The sequence below is a fragment of the Varroa destructor genome, unplaced genomic scaffold (genome assembly GCF_002443255.2).
Source record: "Varroa destructor unplaced genomic scaffold, Vdes_3.0 BEIS01000003.1, whole genome shotgun sequence".
Lineage (NCBI taxonomy): Eukaryota > Metazoa > Arthropoda > Arachnida > Mesostigmata > Varroidae > Varroa > Varroa destructor.
This window is the reverse complement of record NW_019211456.1, coordinates 15,796,824-15,807,948: the sequence shown is the minus strand read 5'-3', so window position 1 is coordinate 15,807,948 and position 11,125 is coordinate 15,796,824. Positions and strand designations below refer to the sequence as shown.

Below are 11,125 nucleotides of genomic sequence, written 5' to 3'. Positions count from 1 at the left end.
GACAAATATTTTCATGATATCCAACCTACTTGCATTATTTTTAAAATCTACATGTTGCTTCACTTATCCCAACTTAACTATGACCTGCCACGTTGCGGCTGCTGCAAGTTATACATTAAGTCAACGTTTATCAAATGAACACAGTAATATGGCGACTCCGTCGGGCCTCCCGTCATGATCAAACTTAAGCCTCCTAGATTCCAAGATAGCCTCTACGCGTATTTTCGCGTGTTTTTTTACTGATCATGTTAATCTGTGCGTTTTTCAACGCAGCGAAACGGTGTCCTTTAGAGAGCTAATCTATCTATTTCTCTGTTCACTTGAGTTGTATGGAAATTCCGCGCCACCGGGTTGTTCATTGGATAGAGGAACGTGTCACACTGAATCGGTTGTTTTTGACCTTTGCGTAAATAATCCAAAATGAATGTATATACAAGATTAAATAGGTAAAGGGCGGCGCTTTCCTAACTACAAGTTAAGGTATGACATTACAGGAAAAAAGAGAGTCTTGAGGCCCCCAGAAATACGTTTCGACACCACTGGATTCGCTTTTTGAAGCTTCTGTTTGCCTTTTTCCGTATCTGGTGGTACTTCGAAGTACTCGATCGGTGCAAACGCCTCAGTATATATCGTCTTTCATATAATAGAGACAGATACAACGCGGGCAAATACTGGAGATCTGACTATAGTGGCTTTTGCTAGCTAAAACATGTCGTGAATCATTTTGGATTACTTTCGAAATTTGTATGTGACTACGTCTATTTCTAGGTGACTGTGCTCTAAAGCGTCTAGATCATTTATTTCTCTATTGATAGATTTGTTTTTGCAGCCAATGACTAAGAGATACAATGTAGCTCATTTAAATTTTCTCTGCTAATTGAGTTTAGTTGGCTGGAAAGCACGGGATGTGTAAATCACGAAACATTAAACTTCCCTTTGTACGTATAAAATAATGGTTAGAAAAAACCCATATTCTAATAGTAAGGAGTAAACCATTATGAGTAAAGAGTGGAGCTTACAGCCGGCTACGATTGTATTTATTTCGCCAGGAGTAGCAGATAAACTAAAGAAGAACTGCATTAAATTGCATTAAAATCTTTAGACAATTATTTACGCAAAAGGAGCTTAAAACTGGTGTATAGCTTCTTCCGCATCAAAACAATTTAAAAAGATGGTCCTCTGTTTTACTGTGATATCTATATTTATATCAGCCATTGAATTGAGATTACGCAAAACGACACTTTCAATGCTAAGCCTAATATAATATAAAAAACAACACCAGACGTTTCGGATGCGACGAAGGTCTTTTTTTTCCAAGTGTCGTTTCGATATGCCTCGAAGGCCTTAGCTAGGTCCGTCAGTGTACTCTAAGTGTTCTACCCTGAAGTATGCTTACACGATCAACAAATTTCGTACAAAATACGTGTTTACACCCTCAAGATATTCAGTATGTATGTATGCTTTACCTATATAGCTTCATAGTTGAGATTAATCAACGCTTTATTAGTTTCTTCTACATTTACAATCAATTTTAATAATCCCTTCGTTGAGCTATTTTTGTGATGACACCATCAGACAATTCAGCGCTTCTGAAATTCAACGAATATCCATACACATTATTGCTGCATAAGGAAAAACAATGGAATCAATCACTAAGATAATCGTGATGCGACCCTGACAAAATGCAATATCTCTTGGAGCTCTTGGAGCCAGTATGCGAAAAGGCATCTTGGTAATGTCTTGTAACGATGACGAAAAAAGAAAACAAGGTCAGATGTGAGTAGAGCATATATACTGAATGCACACGAAACTCTAGAATGGATTGCTTTACAACAAGAGGGATGCCCATCATAGACGCCATCATTATCGGGGTCACAATTCATATATTCTCAATATTTATCATAATCACTAGGGGCCCATTCTTACGGCCTGCACAGATAGATGTATGTAGGGCGCACAAACAAAAATGCAGCCAGCGTATACAATATTCCTTTCCCGTATACCGTGCGATGAGCAACAAAAGAACAATTCCTAAAATTTTATGAATGCTCTGGGAACAAAGCCGGAAGCGCTTTTATTTGACATCCGTACATTAGGGCGCGCTGGCCTGGTTAAAGCATGTATAGCTGCCCTTATGCACTGCTTTATCGACTTTGTTGCTACTGCCTCATGGCATCATAATCAGGCTGATAATAAACCACGAAATGCTAACTACAATAGCATCAAGATAGGCAGCAGAGGAACGATAAGCCGTTGTCTTGCGTGGCGTATCTTATATTTGTGACGTTGTTGTCATTATAACCGGTGAACGGCTATGTGCTAGTGCATATTTACCACCTCACCGTATTTACGAAGTCTCTATCTCGTCTAGTCTTCGTCATCTGTTACATCGAAAACGATTACCGACTAGTCATCCTGTCGCTTTGCTTTTCGTGTGCGTTTTACGTAACAGTAGAGTCATCTTAACTCTTTTGTTGGCCATGCTTGCATGCGTTAGGACTCCCGGTCTTGTAAAAGCTCTCTGCGTTGTTTGCTTTCCGGTCGATCGTTTGCTGCGTGATGGTGCCAATGTTCCAGGGCATAACATATGTCTCATGGTTTCTGTTGGTGCGGCAAGAAGGATACGGGGTGGGATAGGGGGAGTACTATTCTATCATGCTGTACTCTAGCGTCTGCTGCAGTTCCCGCTCGTTTTCCCGTTAATTGCCATACACCGGCAAGTTGGACGGGCGGTCGGCCGGTCGGTCGACCGGCCTATTAGCAGGGTATAGAAGCACTCGGCGTAGAGACTTGTTATATGTATAGTACGTAAGCGTGTCGGGGCCTCGTGCCAAGCAAAGCTGCGACTGGCGGTCTGGCGGCTTCATGCCACTTTTAGTGGGACGGCACAAGCGAGCACATGTGCGCAACAACCCAAAAGACGTGTGAGGAGATTTTTCCGCACCCGTTGTGAGCTTCCTCCTTTGCTCTTTTAACTTCTCGCCACACTCGTCGACTCTTGCTTCTTTTCCTTGAGCTCTCTACCGGTTCATCTACGAATCTCCACAAGAACCTGCTAGTTTGCTATAATGGTTGCCGTTGCCGCGATTGAAAACGACGTGCTATTCCCCTGGCTTTTTCCGTTCAAAGGCTCTGGTTCCCTCACCGTTCAAACCCCTCTCTCGCTTGCGGCCTCCCACCTCGAGGAGGCACGGCTACATTACTCTACGGTGAGTGGCGTTGGCTCTTCGCCATCGTCACCGCAAAGGAGTCTAGTCATTTCAACGTAGGAGTTTTTGCATCGGTCCTGTCAATTCGCGCAGTACCAGTAGGAGTGCGAAATCGTTTGTGGAGGTCTCGCTGGCGGCTGCCGAGGTCGGTTGTCGGTTGACTGAAGAAAGTCTGCTAGTTCGAAACAGATAAACGGGGCTCTGTAAGCCGAAGAGAATGCACTCGAAAGGGAAAAATTAAAGGGAGCGTCAGTGGATAAACGACAAACACAAAGAAATAGTCAGAGAATTCTGGGGACCGCAAATTGGCACGATTTCATTTTTATAATCGAACAATTCAATCTAGAGATACTATCGATTACTTACTGGCCCGTGGTCTACACATGACCGCATTCATGCACATACACATATATATTTAAAAAGGAAAACTTATGTAAAAGTGATAAATGAAAGAATAGCTAAAGGTAGGTGCGTGGGTCTGTAACGAGAATGGCGAGTTAGATAGTGATGGCCTGCGAGTAACAATTGCGCACGAGCAACGTATAAAAACAAATCACCAGAAACTAACCCTTACTAGTAATATATATGATTATATTATATGTGTCTATCCAAAGACCTGATGCTGTGGGCGTATTATAGAGCCATGCATTATATACCTAAAATTATTTTTAATTCGAGCGTGAAAAACCTCTGTTAGAGTGGAAGCCACTATTTGCATGAGTAGTAATTATTTAAGTTTAAGACCGTTTTTTAATAATGTTTGTACACGTATCACTTTTTACTGTTATCCTACTAGCAAATATCTGCTGAACAATTAAACGAAGAGGTACATCTCTGTACGTAGTTAGATAAATTGTAGGTATTATTGTGAAAGTGATTGACGAGCGATAAGTAGCTTTCCAAAGTAAAATAGATTGACCGGATATATTCAAAGGTAGTGCAAGCTGAAAACATGTCATAATGCTATTGTACATTACACCTACGCATATGATGGTTTCAACGCTGAAGTCGATTATAAACAAAACATAGGGTTCGGATTATGATGAAATCCTGACGTTAGGAAAATTTGTAATCTAATCCGTTTATAGACCGCTTCTATTGGCTACCACCTTAGATACGATGAATCGAGTCACCTGTGTCACTTTTTTCTTACAGTTGACTTACTGTATATGTGCCACCGTAGCTAGAATGCCCTCATGCACGCCTCGCAGATGAGTAAAATCCGCTATATTTTATAGACCTATTACAATAACAGCTCAAATACTGCCCAAACCAAAAATATCGTACCGTTCATGGTCAAGGTGCATTATCAGCTTAAAAGATCGCGAAAACTGCGATATCGCCAGTGAACTAAACGTCCACCATAAAAGAGTTTTAAACCTAAAGTTGCGGAAAGCTGATTAAAGAACAAAAGAAAAAGATAGTGAACAGAAAAGACGTAGTTTCCCATCATGACAAACACATGACATGTCATACCGCAAAGATAGACAAACGAAACAATACAAATATAAGAGTCCTTCTGAGCTTGCCTAATGCTTTCAATAATCTAGCCATACCTCAAAAATTCTTGGCATGAATGCTTCAGATAGTAAATATAGGTAAGCGGACGAGTTTTCTTGAAGATGGGTTTGTGCTACAAATGATTACTTTTTGAAACATTTGGCTGATTTGTTTCTGAAATTTGTGGGATGGGAGATAATCTGGAGGCACTCATACCGACATTACTCTTTAAAGCAATTCTACGCACGACACGGACCTAATTTTTTTTTCTAAATTTACATGCATCATCTGCTAGATTCTAATTAAAAGATAAATATAAGCAGATTGTGGTCTTTCTCCCTATCTTAATTTTACGCGACACTCAAGGTATAAATAGGACAATGATTTGCCTAACTGACTACGTATGACACTATGGGATTTTGTTCGAAAACAAGCACGTATCGACTCATAGCTGTTCAAACATCTGCCACAATTGCAGATTGCAGATGAGCAATTCCAGGTGTTTGTAGTATTAGCTGAACAAGTATGCAGTTCCCGATTATGTACATATATATATGTAGGAGAATGCCTATATATATAGGCATTCTCCTACATCCCTAATATCATTTATCTATCATCATTTATCTAATATCATACATCTTCCATGAAATTGTTCATATACACGCAGCTGCCGTATCAACTAGTCAAACTATTAAGTCAATTTTAATATTCTTCTTCTATTCACTTCGACAGTCTCGAGTTAGGTATCGACTTAGAAGGTATTATAGAGAAAGCACCCGATCGCAAAACTGGGCTTTGTCTGCTCAAAGACAGTCTGGCTGCAAGAAAGATGGAGTTTGCCCCGGATCAAATCTGTTCTGGCCGATGATCTCAATATAGATCTGTCTTTAAATTCAGTCAGACTCTCTAGCACTCAGACTGCTCCGACGAACACGGATATCATGAAAATAACGTCGCAGCCTGAATTTTGTATTACGTTCTTTGCCGCTTTGAAATTCTATTATATAAAATAGATTCAGCCAGAACTTTTCATTGTGCTTTCTGCGAGATACTAAAAATAATAATGCCGGTAAACTCAACAGTTCAAGAGCCACGAGTCCAAGTAAATTTGCTTTCTACGGATCTTCTATTTAGGACTAATATATAGCCAGAAGGTAGCTCCGTTAAATAATCTTCAAGAATCTGGAAAATTCAAAGGAGACAAGTAAAAATTGAACTTTTGTGTTCCTTTGTAGGTGGTGGAACAGAAACTTCTGAGACTTGAAGATAGCGGTCTAAAGCTTGAAGCGCCGTATTGCAGGGTCTTGCATCAGATGCCCGAATTCGTTCCAAAGGGTTGCTCAAGACAGGCAAAAAAATAGAAGCATAAAAGTAAGATCCGCAAGTATTGAATGCATGGCAAGCTAAATTCAGCTGCATATCCTAACATATGTTTCTGTTATCAATATTTTTGCTCTGCGTCCACGAAACCTGAGAATTTAAATTTTTTAAGACTTTAACTACGAGCTCCAGATTTTAGATTATTGAGCTGATCCATCGCATGGGCAGTCCATGCTTACCATTGCATTTACCCTAAATCACAATATCTTAGGCGAGTTCTTTATGTACACAGTGAAGCAAGCCAACGACTACAGCTACATAAACTGTCACAAATTTTCCCATATGGAAGCCCCCCGACGCGACGGCCGTTAGCGATATTTATAGGGAGTCTATCCTCGTAATGCTGAACAGAATGAGAAGCTAAGTCAAACGCTGTTGTGGTAGGTAAAAAATGTGATCCTCCGCTCCGTCTATTACTTTCTCCAGTAAGCAGATTCTTAAGACACTGAATTCATTTCTTGATCTGCGTATGTCACATGCAGTGTCGAGGTCCGTCCCTCCTTTGATTTGAGCCCCAGAGGCAGTAGGGTTCCGTCGAAATCAGTCTACTTAGGTCTATTAGTAACTAGTCGTAAATTCACGTAAAGCCAACAAAACGTATAATATCGAAGGCTCGATCCCTAGCCATCCGCATCTTTAAAAAGAACTGCGGTTATTCTGAATTGAATATTGGCATTTGTCGAGATTTGAATCTCAACTCATACATAAGAGCAAATATCGCGTAGCTCAGGCCATTGAGCCTCATACATGCGTATACCGAACGAGTGCTCCGTCTAAACGCCCGTCAGCGTTGCCAGCTAATGTCTTACCACTCTTAACGTACCTCGGCTCCGATCCTACACCGCCTGCTTGTTACACTGGTGATTAATGAATTTACATCCAAACAGTCGATATGTTTCTCTATGTGATGCTACATGTACAATAGTTTTCGAAGATTCTAACATGATACAAGGTGTAATATAGTTCCTCTTATTGGTAGCATGTAGAAGGTCGAATATAAATTCTTTGTCACAAAACGTTTCGAGTCGATATTGCCGTTAGACATTCAATCATGTTACTGTAGCTAGACCCTTGCTAATTTTAGAAACATGTTGGCTTGAACATCGTGGCCGAAAGTAAACGCGCAATTTTTTTAACTGAAGAATGCTTTAAAATTGCGCCTATGCCGCCTTATTCAATAAACTCAAGTATAGACTAGGACTGCCTGTCGTTAATGCTGGATATATGGGGCTGTGCATCATAACGGCATTAGCAACTCGTCTGTAGCTCTCCTATAGATGTATATTTTCCATTTAAGAACATATTATGGAAAATGTTAACTTTGATTATTATGCCGGAGACATGGTCAAACGATTTTCATAGCAACTTAGGGAATTCTCGCTTAAGTTACGCAAGACCGTTTAATCTCATCCTTCGTTATACTGCATACAAGCCTGGTTGACTAGATCAATTAGCTATTTGCCAATTTCGAACTGCGTCTAATCATTGGTTCGCTGGTAAGTTTAACGTATAACGCCTTGGCTGCCAGAGCAGGAGGTGGTGAAGCGTTACTGAGCGTTGCATGCCTCTGAGTATGCGGTACATGAGACAGGCGAAGTCATTGTACCCTTCTGTTGTTGACACCTGCCGTTCGAGACACGAACTAACTAGACTCTATGCTCGCCACAAAGGATTCACTTGTCTCTGAATCACAGAAGCAGAGCTAATTGCCAGAGCGACTTTTTAATGCTTTTTGTTTTTAACTAACGAACTGTGTCCGAAGGAAAGAACAGCGCGGCTTGGATGAGAGCTCTGAAAGTTTGTTTTATCTTTGTTGCAGTCAACTTTTCTAATCTTTGCAAGCAATTTATAGAAATTTTGAAACTACACAGATCAGCGAAATACGTCTCGCATCGCGTAACGCTTGCTTCTGCGGTTACGTTAATTGTACACAAGGATAATCCGTTTATATAGTGAATTTTTACTATCTACTTTGAAATCAACGCTGTGAAAAAACTTAATCAATGAAAGCGGCAGATGTTGAGAATTATTTTTCAACTCATGTTACCCTAAAGTAACCTGGCCTGTTCCGCTCAAGAATCGCTATTTCACTCAAAATAACAAATCCAAAGGTGGGTTGTGTCTCCCTTCTAAGTTGAGCTATATATTTATATAGTCGTTAAAAAATCTCTCCAGGCACGTTTTCTACGTGACCGTTTTGATATTTCCTACATGTTTCCTAACAATCGAACGTTTGCATACAGATAAGAGTGAGCTACATTACGAAACGAGTTGAATTCCATAAGGTCTTATAAATTATTAATGTCCTTTATAATCTACGAAGGACATATAAATGTGTGTCACATGGTAGTCGCACGTACACATTATAACAAGATATGATGTATAAAACTTCTATATGTGTGATAATAAATTAGGGGGGGGGGGGGTATGCCATTGAACCACAAACGAATTGGTGCTGCTCAGCCATCCACTACCCGCTACAACAATTGTTTCGATGTTGTGTAAATAAATATTATTTTTGGGAATAAATAAGGGCTAAAGGTAGGAGAGTGCGCGCTTAGCTAGTTATTTGAGTGTCAATCGGCGTGAGCGAGGGCCTATTGTCGTTTTCGGCATCGTTGTTATTGTCATTAGGTGACTACTGCCAATGGCGCCTATGGTTGCCCGCCGATGTGTACGCTTGCCTCCGCCGGCCACCGTGTATCTTCGTCTTTATGACTCCCTGCTTGCTGCTATCTGTGGCAAGCAGAGCTGTGTAACCCTATAACGTGTAGCGCAGGACACCGGTATGGCCGACGAGGGCGGTTGCACACTGCAGTGCCGACCATATGTGTAGCTGTTAGCACTACAGATGGTGAACAAAGCCTGCCAAGTCATTGCACACTTGTACGGCGTTCTCTAGCAATATATTCGAGCTGCTTAGGCTGAAACAGGACCGATGGCGAAAAACTGCCAGCGCCCCGCGACCATTAATGCCGCCAGTGGAGCATGAAATATTCATAGTTGACTATTCGTATTTTCCCAATCGTCTTCCCAAAACGGCAATGAGTCCCACTGGCTGACTTCTGCCTCGGCGCTGCCTGCACCAATGCGTCGATCTGAGGCATTGGACGCCGACGGGATATGAACGGCTACGAGAAGGACTGTGTCAGAGAGCCGAAGACAGCGTGGGCTGAAGCTGATCACAGTGGATGAGGATCAAAAACCGTCAGAGCCAAGAGCGGTTGTGGCGTAAACGGTTGGGATGACTAGGACAAGACGGACGATGTGACGAAGGCTGCTGGTGTGGCCGCCTTCGTACAGCAGCAATAACCTCTGAGGTATTACTGACATCAGAATCGATCACGTGAGAGCGGGCCAACCACGCCGGTCTGCGCTTGCGGAACGCCCCACGTGCGTGACAGTGGCACCCGCGGGCGCAATGAAAGAGCCTACGGCTGAATACGTAGGGCGAAAGACTAGGCAAAGGAGAAAGCAGAAAAGATATCCATTGCAGCAAAAGCGGCTAAAACTCACTGAGTGACTATTAGCAGCGAGCAAGCAGCACGAAACTGGAACGGAATAGTAAATCTGTCTCCTATTTAAGGCTAGAAGCAGGACGTAGGATATGAGAAAAGAGGAAGTGAAGCAAAATATGTATGCAGTTGCGGGTGATAAAGTATGACGACGTGCATACATAAGCTTAACTACTGCGTCCTCCGCTGTGCAGATTTGCGAGTATGGCTAGATGCCATGATGTCAAATGATGCAAAGTAGTCTAAGCTAAAGCTGAGCATTTCCAGCTAATTCATTGTATGTCAATCACTGAAAGAGCGTACGATAAATGTGCCGACGGGCTACTGGTGTCTTTTGTGGCGCTGCTGAATTAAACTTACAGCCATAGGGACAACGGATAGAATAGAAAAAAAAACTTTATTTCTATAATAAAAACAAATTCGCATATACTACGACCAGGAATCAGGTGTGCTATTTACTCACTTATCGACACGTCTGTCGTCTAGGGAAAAAGTCGTTGAAACATTTTACCACGTGTTGTTCCATCAAAGATCAACTACGAGCTGCTGGTTGGCTTTCTTCATTAATTCTCAAGTCGACCTATCTCGAAAGGTATTTATTCCAGTGTTAAATTCAAAACTAGCGCAGAAGTCCATTCAAAGCTGCCCTAGCGCCTAGTAGAAATTGGCAATTGCTGTTTGGTATATCGGCTACTGCACTCACTTCCCTAATAAACTTCTATGAAAAGATGCTACGCAAAGCAACAGATACATATAACAATTGACTAACTTTTTACGGTACTGATAAGGCTATATTGTTCATCTGTGACATAGAACGATTGTCTGTAGCAATTTTCCAGCCAGAACGGCGGCCAAGAGAGCAAAGAACCCAGATATGACCAATCAGTAATGGAGAAGAACTTTATTTCTACTATCTAAAATCACTTGGATCAAAAATGTCGAAGTGCTTCACATTAGAAATGCTTGCACGATACAATTTTACGATGCACAGATAGGTCGAGTAAAAGAAGCGTGAGATACAAGCTTTATATTTTAGACAATGACCATAAATATTCCCGCACTGAGAGATATAAAATATATTAAAATAGAGCACTTTGTGTAGAGAATAGCTAAATGTACATTTGTAGGTGCACGTCTATAGACAAATATCGGTTTTAATGATAACTTTTCTAATTTTATGGATTTGTGTGATAGTTGACGTTGTTAGCACGTAAATCCGGAACAGATTAAAACAGTCTTGCACGGTAGTCTTAGCTCTGTTTTGAAGCCTGCTCACCGGAGGCCATTTGATGTATTAGAGCAGTTGCGCTGCTAAGCACCAGTAAATTTTGTTCGAAATCAATGTAAATTGAAAATTAGAACTCCTATCAATTAAAAAAAGGGCCTATTTCTGTTACTGTTAGGCGAAGAATGCCTAACATCCAAAGATAAAACTTTAACATGCATTCTGCTTTTGAACTACAAAATTTCATTAAATCTTTTTTTTTTTTTAGGAACCCACATTCAGCCTGAATTATGATT

At 41.1% G+C, this 11,125-nt stretch overlaps 1 long non-coding RNA gene across 1 annotated transcript; it reads right to left on the bottom strand.

The window, feature by feature from the left end:
- Window positions 1-1,482: 1,482 nt before the first annotated feature.
- LOC147756579 (uncharacterized) lies at window positions 1,483-3,402 on the bottom strand. The gene is made up of 2 exons (XR_015324573.1): window positions 2,343-3,402; window positions 1,483-1,589 (listed from the first exon to the last, which is right to left on the bottom strand). It is a non-coding gene; the product is annotated as an uncharacterized LOC147756579 (long non-coding RNA).
- Window positions 3,403-11,125: the final 7,723 nt, after the last annotated feature.